The following is a 17,068-nucleotide window of genomic DNA, read 5'->3' as shown; positions in this document are numbered from 1 at the left end:
TTTTCCAAATTTTGTGCACTTCGTCCAACTCAAATACTTGAAACCTGCTGTTGTCTAATTGATGAATTCACGCTTTATCCTCAAACCTTAATTTTGAATCTACTAACCCAAATATGGTAAACCAATCGATTATTTGAAGCCCTCTCACTTCAGATTGCCTCTTACTTTCATGTAGTTTTTGTGCTAACTGTCCTAACAACCAAATGCTACCACCATCCAAAAGCAAAATGACGAATCCATTGAAGTCAGTTACATAAATTTGTACAAAGACAAGGTTACAAATTGTCTACAGCAGGGATTGATCAAACAGTCTTTGTATGCAACATATACAGAGTTTTTAAAATTGCTATCTCAATTTCAGGTTTGCCATTTAATTAAACGCCACCAAGCATCTGTTTATTGCCACCAAATAGATAATATTATGGATGGTGAATTATTAATACACTTTGATTTTAGCCAAAACTATTGCTGTACTATAAAAAACAAGTTCAAAGTGCTTATTGGAGTCAATCTCAAATAACAATCTTCACTGTTGCTGTTTATGGGAAAGATTTATAAATTATGGTTGCTTATTTAACAGATGAAAATGATCACAGCAAAACATATGATAGTGTAATATATTTGCAATATATTTTTTAAAGGCTTATGCAACAAATTTAATTATACACAAAGTAACGTTGTGGAGTGATGGTCCATCTTTTCAATTTAAAAACCGCTTCATGGTAAAATTTCTTAAGTATCGTCAAATGACATTTAATATTCCAATCATGCAATTGATGGGGTAGGAGGAACTTTAAAAAGAATAGCATGGCAAAAAGTTAAAGCAAGACAAGTAATTATTCAAAATGCAGTTATATGAAGCTATATGCAAAGATTCGACGGTAAATTTAATCTATTTGACTGAAGATGAAATCGATCAATGTTATAGTCAGCTAAGCAATACTTTACTGCTAGCAGAAAAGGTTGAAGATATATGACTTTACCATTACTGAAAAGTTAAGAATGAAATTTTTAGCATCAAAAAAATATCACTACTATCAGACGAATAAAACAGAAAACAAAAAACCGTTATTTAGTATATTGATTTGTTTAGTTTATTTAAATATGTCTTTAATATTGCAATTTAATAAAGTGATTTGTTTCGTTTATTTTTTATTAAAAACTTGATGTTTCTTGTATTTTTCTAAGGATAACTATAAACATTGCTTAAATTGATTATATATTTATAAAAACTTTGGCAATGCTAAAATATACCTTAAAAATACCTAAAATGTAATGTTATCTGATAGTACAATATTTTGTCACAACCCTGACTTTTTGCTAGCTACCATTTTATGTAAAACATGAACAAAAATTAATTAAAAATTGTATTATAGTTAATATAACATCCTATAAAAAAATTAAATTTTTAATTTGTTGAAAGTTTTCTACAAAAAAACAAAATTACTTAAACAAGTTCTGTTTCTGTTTTTGCAGCTGTCATGACCACGACTGATTTTATTTTGACATAGCGATGCAACTATAGCATAAAATTTACTGTAAATTTTTCAGATAGTAATATGTGACCAAATGTAGACATTACCAAAAAAAAAGGTTTATTAAATTCCTTGCTTATGTTTTCACTTTTTGCAGTAGAAATGTCACAACCGCGACTATATGGAATGGCCCTTATGTTAAACTTTTATATAAATATTAGTACTACTAGCTTATATAAAAACTTTTCTCTAAAAAGTAAAACACTTATTTAAACACTATTACTATTTTTAAATATTTATTTAAGAAAAATCATAGTACAAAATGTTTTTTAGTATTTGGTTGGCCCGCCTTTTGCATGAACGTAGTTGCCGAAATGAATTAAATGAATGGATCAACTCTGGCATTCTTGCGCCATATAACGAGCAAGCATTGGGACCACCGAAAGTATTGATATCGCTCATGTGCGTTGTGCAAGAAAATAAAGGTAGAAAGATATGCCCAGTGGGAGACTTCCGAGCTCTCAACAATTTTGAAAATTGTCACACAGCAAATGCCGACATTTGTCAAGAGAAACTGCGTCATTTGAGAAAAATTAAAAATGCAAAAATTCTTGATCTTAAGAAAGCCTACCTTCAAATTCACATTGACAAAAAACTGTGGCCATATCAAACTGTGATTATAAATGGGGAACAGTATTGTTTCACCAGAATGTGTTTTGGCATCAACGTGGCTCCAACAATAATGACTACAATTCTTCATCACATGCTCAATATGAATTCTACCGTGAAGAAAGCATATGATAACTACATTGATGATATATTTGTTGATGAAAGTGTAGAAACAGCTCAAAATGTAGCGAAGCATCTTGATAAATTTGGGTTGCAGTGTAAACCACCAGAAGACCTAGAAGAAGGATGTGTTTTAGGATTGAGAGTCCAACGAAATAAATATGGGGAATTGATATGGAAGCAGGACAATGTAGTACAATTTGAATCTTCAAATGCAGTCACTCGATCACAGCTTTTTAGCAATTTAGGTAAACTTATTGGACATTACCCGGTGGCAGGAAGTTTGCGTTTACAAGCTTCATACATCAAACAATTAGCTGGAAATATTTCATGGAATAAGTATGTTTTTGAAGATTGCAAAAAAAAAAATGAATGAGTTGCTTCACTATTTAGAAAAGGAGGACTTGGTTGGTGGGAAATGGCTGGTACTAGTGAATGGAAAAGCTGAGCTTTACTGTGATGCATCATCCATAGGACTTGGTGTAGTTCTTCTAATTGGAGGAGTAGTTATTGAAGATACAGCATGGCTACGACCAACGAGTGATACGCACCATATTAATATAAGTGAACTAGATTCGATACTTCAAGGGCTAAATTTAGCCAGTAAATGGGATATAAAAGAACTCACAGTATACTGCGATAGCAAGAGCACCGTGGGATGGTTAAACTCAGTTTTAAAAGAAGAACATCACATAAAGACTCGGGGAATTTCTCAATTGTTAGTGCAAAGACAGCTGAATACGATAAAGCAAATAGCAAAAGATATTAAGATTATTGTTCAATGGATTCTGTCTGAACTAAATTTGACCGATCGACTTTCACTAATCCCTCAAAAATTGTAAAGGAAGATATAACAAAGATGCCATTCAAGTTTGAAATGATTCTCAAGAATGCAACAAACAAAAGATAACACACTCCAAATGAATAATAAGAGCCCCACAACAATTAGACTTATGAGTTAATTCACCAAGAGGGCATGTTCTATTAAAGTTGGTGAATTAAAATTATTACGTATATATGGTAAAAGTCATGAAGATAAACGTGATGAAAGTCACACATTGATTTATGATTATTATTTTAATGACTATTGCAGTTTTATAATTGTCATGGGAATTATAACTTTGTATTTATATACAATTTTATGTAATAGACCAGAAGGTTGAAAAACGCTCAGATAGTTGTTTTTAATATATATAAACCAATGCAAGAATGCAACAATCATCCCTTCAACTATATAAAGAAGGCCACTGCCCTTACCACTTATTACTGACCACACTATTTTAGATGGTGTTTTACCGTTTCCATAACACAGTCACACTATTTTTCTTCTTTCTTTCGTCTATTAAAAGAAGACTTATCCATTAATATTTTGAATTAGGACTCATCTGAGAAACACACCTGAAAACAAATTAAAATAATAATACAAATACTTGTACAAATGTTTTAATCAGTGATGCTGTTGCAATAAACAATTGAATAAGTATTTACTTACATTTTTCCAATCTTCAGCAGACATATGTAGGTGTTGTTTTTCCCAAGTGAGACATTTTAGTTTCATCGCTGGCATAAGATTAGGTTTCCTCACAAGTCTGTAACATTTAAATCCTAGTTCTGCTATTTGAAGCCTTGTAGTTCTGTTAGAAATCTTGATACCGGCTTCTTGTATGATTTTAGTAACTGCTTTTGTACTTTTTCTTTGGTAACATTTTTTTATTTTTTAACATCTTCGCTTCCAACAAGGCTGCAAGCAAACACTAATTAAAGTTGGAAGTTACTGGAACGGAAAAAATGAAGACTGTAGAGCAAGATAACGATTGACAGACAACTTAAAGGATTGCAAATTATACGAATCAGGAAAGCAAGATGAAGGAAGTGAATTCCAAAGAACTGATGTTCGAGTAAAAAAACTAGACAAATAAGCGTTTTTGGAGCACTTAGGAACAGTCACAGAAAAAGGATGAGATTTAATTGAATGACGAGTAACATGATAATGAATTTTAGTAGATGGCACAAGAGACGCTAGCTTTAGAGCAGTGCCCAATATAGTATTTGTAGAAAAACGAAAGAGAAGCAGCATTACGACGATGTGATAATGGTTGGAGGTTGGCTGCAAGAGCAGGTCCAACTATGTTTACAATGCGTTTTTGCATCTTGTCTAAAAGAGAAAGGGCATCATTAGAAGATCCGCCCCAGATATGGCAACAGTATTTCATACAAAGCCAGATTTGAGATTTATAGAGATAGAGAAAAGAATCCGAAGTAAGAAAGTGTCAAGCTTGATAAAGAGATGCAACCTTAGCAGATGCTAATTTTGCAACTGATTTAATATATGGTTTCCAAGAAAGATAGGAAGTAAGAGTTAATCCTAGAAGATGAAGAGTAGATGACTCATTGAGTACATCACCATTCATAAATATAGTAAGAACTAAATTATTGCCATAACGATTGGCTGAAAAAAATTGAGTTTAATCTGTATTGAAATTCACCAGCCACTGTGAGCCCCATGCTGCAGCAGAAGTAAGATCCTTTTCAAGCTCAAATGCCCCCTCCAAGCAATCAGAGAGTGTTGGTTTCTTATCATGACAAGAATAAATGGTAGTCTCATGGAGAAGACCAGCATGCCAAACTTTACCAAAGGCTTTTAAAATGTCAAGAGCGATGGCCTTAATCTCCCTGCCTTTATCTAATGCATAATAAAACCTATTACAGGCCTTGTTAAGAAGCGCTACGCAGCTCACATTTTGCTTGCGAAAAGGCGATTTGCCTACGCGCTCAGCAGTTTTGCACTACGCAAAAACTTATATCTTTTAGAATATTTAAATTATCTTTTGATTATCGTTAACGTGACGTTTACTCAGAAGAAATAAAGTCGTAAGTAAAAGCATTTAACCGCAATTGTAAACTAATAGATTTTTTTGTTAAAGAAACAGTTTGTTTCATTTTTTTTTTTTTTTTTATTAAAAATTAGTTAAAAAAAATAAAGTGTTTAAGTTTTATCTTAAGGAATTAAATATATAAATTCCTTTTAAATATAAAAATTATTTTTAGTCATAATAGTTTAAAAAATACACGATTTATTTTGATGTAAAAATTTTATTAATAACATATTTTGTTTATTGTTAATTCAATAACGTAAAGTTTTAATGACGTTCATTTAATTTATCAAAATAAATTATGATCACGAATATGTTATCGGTAACTGATAAATAACAAAAAAAAACTCTATTGTTTAAAAACATTATTAAAAAGAGTTCACAAATTAAATAAGAAAAAATTTATTAACAATTGATAAAATAACCAAAAACCAAATGTCATAAGAAAATAAACAAATATTTTACGTTTCATGAAAAAAAAAATTTTTTCAAAATAAAATTTAGTTTATATTTGAAAAAAATAATAAAAATGATTTTTTTAATAAGAACTTTGATTTTATTTGTAACTTTTGTTATAGGGAGAAAAAAAAACTTTTTGTATGATTTTTAACGCGTTAATAAAATAACTTTAATTACAATGCGGTACTTGTAAAGACGCTAGTGACGCAATATAACTTCTAACGATGCAAAATATATTTGCTGAGTTACTTAAAAATGCGTTACGCATTTTCGCTACGCAGCGAAATCTCGTAACAAGGCCTGCTATTAGTTATTACTGTTAGCAAATCAGCTGTAGAACGAGAAGATCAAAATCCATATTGATGGTCAGAAAGTAAGTTATTAGATTCAAGATGAGAAATTAAGTGTCTGTTAATTAAAGATTCAATAACCTTGTTTATGATAGGAAGAAGACTAATGGGATGGTAGTTAGACAAATCAGATCGCTCTCCAGAATTTTTGAAGATAGGGATAACAGATGCCGCTTTCTAGCAGGCTGGAAAACAAGACTCTGATAAGCACTTGTTGAATAGTTTTGAGAGTATAGACGACAGCTCCGGAGAATACTTCTGCAAGACAATAACAGGTATGTTGTCTGGGCCACAAGCTGTAGAAGAGTCAAGGCAGGAAATCACTTTAGATACAGAAGCTGGAGTGATATGAATGTCAAGCAATGGATCAACCTGTTTGTTGGCAATATCAGGTAGAACGCAACTAGTGGAATCAAGAGATGATATTGATGAAAAGTTTAGCAAACAATTCAGCTTTGTCTTTAGGTGAGGTGACAAAGTCTGAACCATACAAGAGAGGTGGAATTAAAGATTTGCCCTTATTATTAATACAATTAAAGATTCTCCAGAAGTCACGAGAGCCTAATTTTTGAGATGAGATACGAGATTTCATGACCTGAGAATAGCGGGCTTTGGCGTTAGACAAAACCTTTTTACAATGGTTTCTAGCAGTAAAAAACAGACGTCTGTTTTCTGGAGAGTTGTTTTGCTGATAAATATGGAAGTAACGGTTTTGATTGGCAATTGCAGCACCACAGTGTGAGAAAAACCATGGAGGAGAGTGAGGCTTGACCTGGAATTGTCGAGAGGGTACAAAAGATTTTATGCCAGCCTGAATACAAAAAATCATGTAAAAAGCACATTTGTCGACAGGAAGATAAATGATTTCTACCCAAGGGCCATCACGAAGAAAATCACGAAAAGAATCCCAGTCAGCTTTACTGTAGTTGTAAGAGGTACGATAATAGGGGGATTCAGGTGATGAAGAAGATTGAGATATTAGTTTTAGAGAGATCAAACTGTGATCAGAAGCACCTAAGGGTGAATGTGAAGAAACTGAGCGCTGACTAGGATCAGAAACAAGACATATGTCGAGTAGAGAAGATAAATGATTCGGGTTGTCTGGAAAGCGAGTTGGAAAGTTGACAATTTGAGTTAGGGATTGAGAACCTAACAATAAATAGATGATAGAAGAGGTGCAACCCTTTAACACAAATGTAATGAATTGCCCGTTTTCTCGGGGTGGTGATGTGTGGCCTCCCACATTTTCCAATTCTGGCACTTTGTACAGGTATTTTTTTTATCAAGTTTACCTTCAATTCTGCTTACAATCATCACAAAAACTTTACCTAAATTTGCAATTTTTCTTTGGGAGTGATTTGAATGTTTTAATGAAGCAGATAATTACTGAAATTTTTTTGTTTGATTATCTTTAGCTTTTCCCATTTTTAGGCACCAAAGTTCAAATATTTTTAGTTAAAATTACTAATTGATGTATAGAAATGAGTCAGAGTCACAAAAACACCAAACAGTTGACAAAAGTTTGTCGCGCAAAGAATAATTTTGCAAAGAATATGCAAAAAGACGTATTTTGCAAGTTTTTGCATATTCTTATCAATTTTAAAAATTGCCACAATTATTTATAAATGTTTGTGTTCTGTCTGATCTTCTGACACGGAATTGGTTTAACTGCAAGTTTCTTAATATATTTATGTTTGTGTTCTGTCTGAACCTCTAGCGCCGTGTTTACTCACCTGTAAGTTACTTTATGTTTGTGTTCTGCTTAAATCATTAATTCAGTGTGAGCTCAAAAACTAACTAGTTACTCCAACTATAAAACCAACGCTCACCTAATCTCTGGTACTTTGTTAGAAGTAATGTTTTTCCTTACAGGAAGTAACACCTTTTAACTACTCCAGATTAGATTAGGTTCAGGATCATTATTCGGTTCGGTCATTTTGTTGCAGTACCCGGCACTGGGTATCTTAAAAGAAATATTTGATAAAAATTAACCTAAAGTCCTGTAATTATTTGTTTAAGTGGCACTTTAAATTGAGTGAAAATATTATTAACAGAATTGCTTTTCGTTTACACTTAAACCAATAAAGTTCTAAGAGTGTTATGGAGTTGATAACTACAAAGCCCTATTTACTCAATATAGATGTGTCTCACTTAAAACCGCTAGTTATTCCAAATATTAACAACCCTGAGGGAGAAAGAATATTATGGATGTCGAGTTAACACTCTAGTTTGCGTAATTTAAATTTGTGACCTTGAGTGTAAATATAGTTGTTTATTAAAAAGAAATTTGACATATTTAAGCAAGCATAATTACTGCAAATCAACCAGCGTTATTTTGTGAAAACAATTCAGTGCTAGAGATTTCACAAGCTTTTATTCAAACTTTTTAATATGGACCCGGTGCTGGGTACCCGGACTTAGACCCTGCATTTTCTTTCAAATACCCGGAATCAAGGACTCTTTACTTTACATGTTAGGTTGTCGGAAAGATCATTAATGTATATAGGAAACAAAATTGGATCAAGGATAAAACCTTGGAGTACTGCAGAAGTTACTGGAAATAAAGAAGAGTGTTGGCCTTGGAGGATGACTTTAATAAAGCGGTAAGAAAGAAACGCTTTGATAGTCTCAAAAACTTTTTCCAGATACACCAAATAAAACAAGCTTATATAAAAGACCAGCATGCTAAACTTTGTCGAAAGCCTTAGATATGACAAAAGCAATAGCCCTAGCCTATCCACCTCTATCTAATGCATGATAAAATCTTTCAATCACAGCATTTAGCAAGTCAGTCATAGAGCAAGTCAGCCATAGAGCAAAAGGATCAAAAAAAAAAAGGAACAAGTCAGCCATAGAGCAAAAGGATCAAAAACTATATTGACCTTATCTTTGAGAGAGGAAATAAGATCAGTCCCATGAATGAGAGATTGAATGTTAGACCTACCCTTGTTAATGACGCTTTTGACAACTTTCCAAAAGTCTCTAGAGCCTAATTTCTGAGATAAGATGCAAGATTTAGTGAACTGAGAATAATGGAACTTAGCATCAGGCAACACCGTTTTACATCAATTTCTTGCAATTATAAATAGCCATTTGTTCTCAAGAGAGTCGTTCTTTTAAAAATGACAACAACAAAAAAGATTACAATAAGATATAGCAGCTGTACAAGAAGGTGAAAAACAACAGAGAAGAATGAGGCTTGACTTGGAAAAAATGAAAAAGAATAATAGCTTCCATTCCTTCCTGGATCCTGTAGGTTATGCAGGAGGCGCATTTTTCAGCTGAGAGAGAAAAGGCATAAGCCCAAGAATAAAATTAGGGGAATAGTAAGTAGTGTGATGATAGGGTGAGTCCGAAAGAGGAGAGAAAGGAGAAACAGAGACAAGACATAAATCAAGAAGCATTAAAGTCACCAAAAACAATAATATTGGCAGAGGGGAAAAGAGAGAGAGCACGATCAATAAGATCAGAAATTATATCTGAAAGAGTGCAGTCTTAGAAAGAAAGAGAGCGATAAAGAACAAAGAGAAAGGTGATAGAGTGAGGAAGAGCTAAGTGGAAGCACATAAAAGAATGGTCAAAGGATTCGAACCTGATTTCACAGAAATTTAGTGGAATTGATGCGCATGTATACACCCAAGCCAAGCATGTGATTATTGGAGTCTTTGCAAATCAACAAATAGTACATATCAACACTGAGGCCTGAAGAAGAAATATTAGAATTTAAATTGGTCTCACTAGGAGCAGGCAAGTCTAGTGAATTTTGCAACAAGGCGTTCTCAATTAGAGACTATGAGTATTAGGCTAAAACAGGAGAAACAGTTCCAACTTATTTAAAAAAAAAAATCAAAACAGCATAACATAAATTTGCATCTGCTCGTGTCAAAAATGTAAAATTGCTAAAAAAATCAAAATTTGAAAAATAATGCAAAAACTTGTGATATAAACCCGAACAGTTACCAAATTTGCAAACGTTTTATAAGTGGTGATAAGGATTTAGTTGTTATTGATTCTTATTTAGACTATGACAACATTGGATCTTCTGAATTACTCTGTGAATTTAAGTTAAGTAATCAACAGACTATATCAGTTAAAAGGTCAATAGTTGGTAAAAAATATACTTATATTAAGTTAGGACATGGTAAACCTTATTCTAAGTTAGGTAGGCATACTGCAGCTAGGCGATTTAAACTTGCTTTTATATTCCTTCAAATATTAGCTGATTAGATTCAGAAAGCGATTTGTCTATGTTGTTTTGTGATTCCATGTCTTGTGAAATGCCAATATTTTGTTGTGTTGCAAATAAGTTAGGTTTAGTTAAGCAATTAAATGTTTCTGATACTGTAGAGCTGCAGAGCCAATTAAGGATGCCCAGGTCTGAACTCTGTTGGCTAAGATGTATTCTGTGTAATCTTGTGCAAGGATTCTTCCCTTTGAGCCCAAGATAAGACAAGAACAAGAAATGCAGACAATGCAAGTCAGTAAAGAACATGTTACTTTATCCATCTGCGAATGAAGCACCTTGTTTAGTATCTGTACTGATGGTCAAGAGCTTGACAACTTACATTGAAGAGGTTTTTAATAGTCTTCACATTGGTTTTGACAAAGAGGTATGGCTCCATTTTGCAGGGGATAAGGGTGGGAAGCATATGAAATTTCATTTTGAAGTTGTCAATTTTAAATCATCAGGGTCTGTATATGATGTTCATTTATTTTGTATGTATCAGGGTTCAGACTGTTGTGAGAATATTGCCTTAATTCTTGGGCATTATGCTAACACATTAAAAGAGTTCAGTCACCAGATTTCAAGCTAAAAAGCAAAATAGTCAGGTTGTTCTTAGGTGGAGATTTTCATTTAATCAATGATGTTTTGGGACACCAGGATTCAGCTGCTAGCTTTCCTAGTCCTACAGATCTATTTGAATTGAATTATCTAAAAAAACATGCTTCTATGCCTCACACACCTGCTAACTGTAACATCTTAAGGAGGACAATAAAATTTTTAGAAGGTGCTTACAATGAGAACTTGTGATAGACAAGGTGGACAAGATAGACAAGGTGGAAACTTAAGAGCTCTAGGTAAGTTTCATAAATCAATTATTGCTCCTGTGATTTTCCCCATAATAGCTTTAGATAATGTAGTGCCACCTACATTAACGTTGACTACAATTTGATTTGTAGACATTGCAGATTTGCAACATCTACAAATCAATTTGTTGATGTTGCATATCTGCAGGCGCGATGGTTAGCTTTTGATAACAATTTTTCCGAATTAGAAAGCATATCCCTAAACTTCTCCAATAAAAAGAACCTGTAAACAGCAAGAAAGTTGAGCTAGTTTCGGGTGTGTAATTAAAAAATATGATTGTAACATTGATTGGGTGCAGTGTGGTACTTGCCAAAAATGATTTCATCAATTTTTTAAAATTATTGGTGATTCAGAAGAATGTATTATGTGATACAGAGAAGTATGAGTGTTTAGCATGTCTGGGCGAAGATATAGAATGTCTTGACCTTTATATTTCTGAAATATTTCTTTTGTACGCGAACAACGCAAACTTTTAGACGTTGAATATATTAAATTGCAGATGAGGTGTAAAGACCTAGAAAATATATCCAAAAGTAGCACGGGGACTCATGAGAGGTCTCTTAATAAGGCCTTTGAAAATATGAAGGTTGAGCAAAAAGCGTACCATGGTAAGGTATTTGTAGGTAATCATTGCAAAATAATCTTAAAAAACCACTATAAACTTTATATAAGCCACTATATTCTTAATAAGTTGCAACCTATTCTTTTTAAGCAAAAATTTCTTTCTGATGCTGAAATTACTGTGCTTCATCAATATATAATGTTATTTGCCAAAATCACACGAAAAATCCATGAACTCATTTTTAATGTGCCACTATTTGTAAAATTGCATAAAACTATTGGGTTGCTGAGTGAAAAGGAGAGAGAGTGTTTGCATAATAGTGTAAAAAAGGAATTAAGACAGTTGCATTCAGTAAGAAATCAGGAGAAGAAGCTGCGTCTTATTTTAAAACGCTTTAAATTGCACACCAAAGCCGACAGGAAGCTTCAAGCCTCTAAGGGGAGAAAGTGTTTTGTGTGTTCTGAGCGTGGTGAAAACTCGTTTTATAGACAAGGTTTTTGTCTTGTTTGTGTGGATAAACGTTTAAATTTAATTAATCATCTTTTATCAATTAAATTTAATGAACTTTACATAAATAAAGTTTTGTTTTTATTATAAAATAACAATTATTTATATAATTATTTACATAAAATAATATTAGTTATATTAAAAACACGCTAAATTATTAGATAACCCATTGTGCAAAGTAAAATAAAAAAATAACCTTTTCTGGTATCCATATCTTTGTAAATAGATTTGATTAGGAAAATTCATAGATTAACCTTTAATTTAAGGCGATAGTCAATTTTAAAAGAAAATACTATAATAAATACTAAAAGAATTACAGTGGCTACGGAAACGTCTAGACGTATTCCTAACAAAAAAAGTTAAAGATACGTCCAAACTTTCGGACGCGGTAGGATGGTTTAGACTAGTAAACGGAAACTTTCGGCTTCGGCCGAAATTTCGGCCGAAGTTTTGGCCGATACCGAAACCGAAATTTCTGCTTCAATAATTTTTTTACTTTTCCTGTTTCGGTCGAAATTTCGGTTCAAACCGCAACCGAAATGAGCCGAAACTTTTAAGAGATTTTTTTTTAAGTTTTAATTTAGAGTGGGTTTATGATGGTTTCCTAATTGTAATCGTTTTTTAGTAAATCAATTTTTAATTATAACAATTGTAGAAATTTTAATTGAAATCACGTTACATAATAGTTTTAAATTACTATTCTCAGAATCATTCTTAAAATGAATTAAGATTTAAGTAAAGCAACCCAAACCAATAGTTTCATCAAAAGTTTCTCAGTACTAAATTTTACAATGGAAAATAATCGATAAAAAACTGGTTTATGGAATCATTTTACCGTGACAGGTTGTGATTTCAACCACGGAACTTGCAATATCTGCAATATGAAAGTATCTCGTGAATCGCACAATCCAAAACTTCAATCACTTAGCGGACTTTCATCACATTTAAGAAGTGGTTTACTCTAAAAAATTTCTTACCTGAAAAAGCAATACAACTACCGGCAGTCCTATAAATCTCAAAAATTGATTCAAACTTCAAAGAAGGTCTGAAGTTTTTTGTGCGACCGTGGCGCAGTGGTTAGAGCGCTTGCCTTTTAAGCAGGAGATCCAGGCTCAAAACGAGCTTCGCATATATTTTTGCGTCACGGTAATGAAGGAGGCGTGAACTTCCTGGTTAAATGCACTTCCCCGGTGCTCTGTGACAAGACCTATAGGTCTTCTTGGGGCACCTAAATAACAACAACAAAAAAAGTTTCATAGATTTATATTAGAAAACAACATTAAAAGCAAAGTTTGGTTTGGCAAAAGTAGCAAAGAGATTCCTTAGACCTCCACCAACATCTGCCGAAGTTAAAAGGTTGTTTTTAACTGCTGGAGAAATTCTTTCAAATGAAAGAAACAGACTTTTGCCAGAAAACATGAAAAAATATGTATTTCGCAGAGAAAATACTTCAATTATTACTTTTAATTATTGAAATGTCTTGACATATTAGAGTTTTTATCAAGCTATGTTACATGGTGATTGGCTAGATATATGTAAAATAGTTTTTCTTTGCTTTAATTCGGTGATCATAAATAGTTCAGGGATTTTAAACATTCATTTTCAAATTTCGGCCGAAATTTCGGTTTCGGTTTCGGCTACGGCTTCACTGAACCGAAATTTCGGTATTTTCGGTTTCGGCTCAAATCTCGGTTTCGGTCGATCACCAGTTTAGACATTACTAATAGAAAAATGTTAAAGATACGTCCAAACATTCGGGCGCGGTAGAAATGTTTAGACCTATTCCAAGTAAAATAAAGATAAAGGTAATTCGAAACTTTTAGAAAATATTATATAAATATAAGACATATAGAAACATTTAAGTGAATTACTAAGAAAAAAAACATTAGAATAGGTTCAAACTTTCTGAACTGAATTTTAGCAATGAACCGTAGTGTTGTAGGCAACCATTGAGTAGAGGTCAAGCATTTGCACCCCAACCGCAAAGCCTTGGGTTCGCTTCCCGGCTTGACACAAAAACTTTTTCTCTAAGGTTGGAAATAGAGAGCTTATCTATTAAATGCCATTCTATATCGGGCGGTGGTCTGTGAAAAGACCATTAGGACTTCTCAGAGCACCTTAATAATAATAATGTTAACAATAAAGAAAAACTCAAGTCAATTTAACGAGAATTAAGAAAAACATTCGGCGATGGATGGATAAATACCGTATCCATATAATATATCCGAATACATCCAATAACCAAAGCCACTGTACTGTAACGGTCACGGGTAAAATGCGGAAATACATAATGCTGAAATGCGGAAATTAACAACGGGTAAAATGAGGAAATAAAGCGTGTAAATTAGTATAGAGGTTGGAAGCTTCAGTACATAAATCGAATGATTTAAGGAGAACATGCAACGGAGTGCTGCTACATCGACTGAGCAGCAGTATCTCCTGAAAATAATACTTGTATTATGTCTTTCTTAATTGACTTATTTATTTATTATAGAAAATTAGTTAAAACAAATATAAATTTCTAAGGGGCTACAATAATATTTTCTTTTGTCAAAGAAAACATAAAGTATCAGTTTAAAACAGTCGTATTATTGTCAAATTGTCAATAAAATTTGTGAAAGTAATTTTAAATTTATTTAAAAAAAATCTTTGTGAGTTGTCAGCACATGTATACTATATTGCTGATATATTTTATCACTTTATGTAAATTAGATCAACTGCTAAAATTTGCTACTATTACGAGGAAAGCTAGTTTAAAAAAATATATTTTGACGTAGCAATAGGAGGTTCAACAAACCCAGCTCCAAGAAGTATATCATAATACTTTTTTAAGCATGCATTGACTTGGCAAGACTTCAACACAACTTTAGCGCGTTCCTGAAGTCTGGAGTCCCTCATTCAACGCACCCTGCATATTATATTCAAAATTTGCCTATTAGGCCTCTACCAAAACCTAGACCCAAACCCCCAAAGACCTTGCTACGTCACTGACCATTGCATCAGAGGCCGCTACATTTAGAATAAAAATTGTAAACTCTTAAAATTATTAAAACTACTAAAACCTTATTGAGATAAAACAATTAAAATTGAATAAGTATTAACTATTCCATAGATATTTTATAAATAGTAATTACAAATATACATAAATAAGTTTTGAAAACTCTTTTTAATATTACGGTTATTACATATTACATTACATATTAATAAAAAACATGTTAAGAAATGAAGTTTATTGTTAAATTTAACAATAACCTCTTAAACTACCAATAAATTTCAAGATTCAGGATTCAACAGGCAAGTACCACAGTACCAATTTTTATTTATCTCGGATGTTACCTTGACACAATTAAAATGATACCATGCAAGGCAACTGCTACACTTAATTGATTCTGTAGGAGCATTGAGAAGACAAATTGGGCACTGCCAAACTTTTATTTTTTTGCGCTTTAAAAAAAAACCTCTTAAAATCTTCCACACTTGTGCTGTAAGAAATGGCTTTAGAATTTAAAAACTACTATCTCATTCATTAGAGATGATGGAAGATCCTTAGCATCTAAATTAAGATCTACAGTATAGGCAGGTGTAAGAACTGTAGCATCATTAGGTCATTCACCAAACGCCGCAACAAAACTTAAAAAACAAAAAAAAGAAGGGAAGAAGGAATTAGGATTTAAATTCATCATCTTTTGTAAAAAAAAACACTATAAAGTTTGTTAGAGTATTTTTAAACGGTGATCTTGTTATTAAACTCTAATTCAATTATAGATATTTCTTAAATTGTGGATTTTTTTAAAGGTTTCCAAAAGCAAATTTATGATCATTGTCATATTAAAATCTGGATACATTGAAAAGAAAATCTAAATGTTGATGAAAAAATATAAATAGATACATACTTAAATATTGAATTCTGAACTTTAAAAAAAAGACAGAATACAAATTATAAATACAACAGTTTACACTCTGAATCTAAGCACTAATAAACTCAGTAATTTAAAACTTTCCATAAACTAAAGACTAACAAAATACCCCAAAGAAGTTAACATTATTATCGCATAACATATTAGTTCTAAAGCACTATTACTTTTTGCTTTTTATGATTTCTTATCTTTCAAAAAAGCATAAAAAAAAAATTTAACTTTGCATGCCTCTACCAAAAATAGCTTTGTTATTGAAATTCAAAGCTATCTTTACTCCAAGCCTTGCTATCACGCAATCGAGCCGAAAAACTGGAGGCTGGTTGAAAACATTTTTTTTTTGTTTTGCATACAATTTCAAAAGAAAACACAAAATGAATGATTTATTTCATTAATTGTTCAATTATAAAAAATAAAATTGTCTAATCAAAATGCAGCTTAAATACTTTTTGCACTGGTTCTTTTTAAGAACGCAACGTTACCATTTTTGTATAGTTATTTACTGCAGATTTTAATTTGTGGAATAATATAACAAAAATAAATTTCGTCAACCAAATTAAAACATTCAGAAACTGATTTTCGACAAAGCCTTGAAGTAAAATCTAGTTTCATGAACAAAATGTAACAAAAAAACACCCACTGACACAATGTATTACCTGGAATTTTTAAACATCCGCTATTGAGTTTTTTCACATAACTACTATACATTTCAAAATGTTAAAACAAATTTTTAGAATGACCAACCAGTTGTGTGAACTATGTATCTACCAATATAAACACACGCCATTTTGCTATCTTCTTTCATAGATCTTACTAAATCATCTAACATGTCAAAAATCTCACTCACAATTTTAATGTTCTGACAAGCCAGAAAAATCTGCATCAAACCTCAGAAGCAACTTGGCACGGTAAATTATGCATTTTCTCAATAACTTGTTGATCAGATATAAAAGATGATGCACCAGGACCCTGCCTTAATTTACCAAAAACTTTCTCTAAATGATCAGTTAAAAAATCACCAAGCATAATAAACTGATTATCTTAACTAGT

General features: G+C 32.2%; 1 protein-coding gene across 2 annotated transcripts in view; it reads right to left on the bottom strand.

Moving 5' to 3' along the window:
* LOC136081901 (sterile alpha motif domain-containing protein 9-like) overlaps nucleotides 1–12,477 on the bottom strand; it is a 60,225-nt gene extending 47,748 nt beyond the window's left edge. For both annotated transcript variants that reach the window (XM_065800281.1, XM_065800280.1), the window contains exon 1: nucleotides 12,301–12,477. The gene's annotated coding sequence lies outside the window, so the exon portion shown is untranslated. The remainder of the gene's footprint in view (nucleotides 1–12,300) is intronic.
* Between the last annotated feature and the right edge of the window lie 4,591 nt (nucleotides 12,478–17,068).

Source organism: Hydra vulgaris, chromosome 06 (assembly GCF_038396675.1).
Source record: "Hydra vulgaris chromosome 06, alternate assembly HydraT2T_AEP".
NCBI lineage: Eukaryota > Metazoa > Cnidaria > Hydrozoa > Anthoathecata > Hydridae > Hydra > Hydra vulgaris.
The sequence above is the reverse complement of the archived record's forward strand: the minus strand, read 5'-3'. Positions and strand labels throughout refer to the sequence as shown.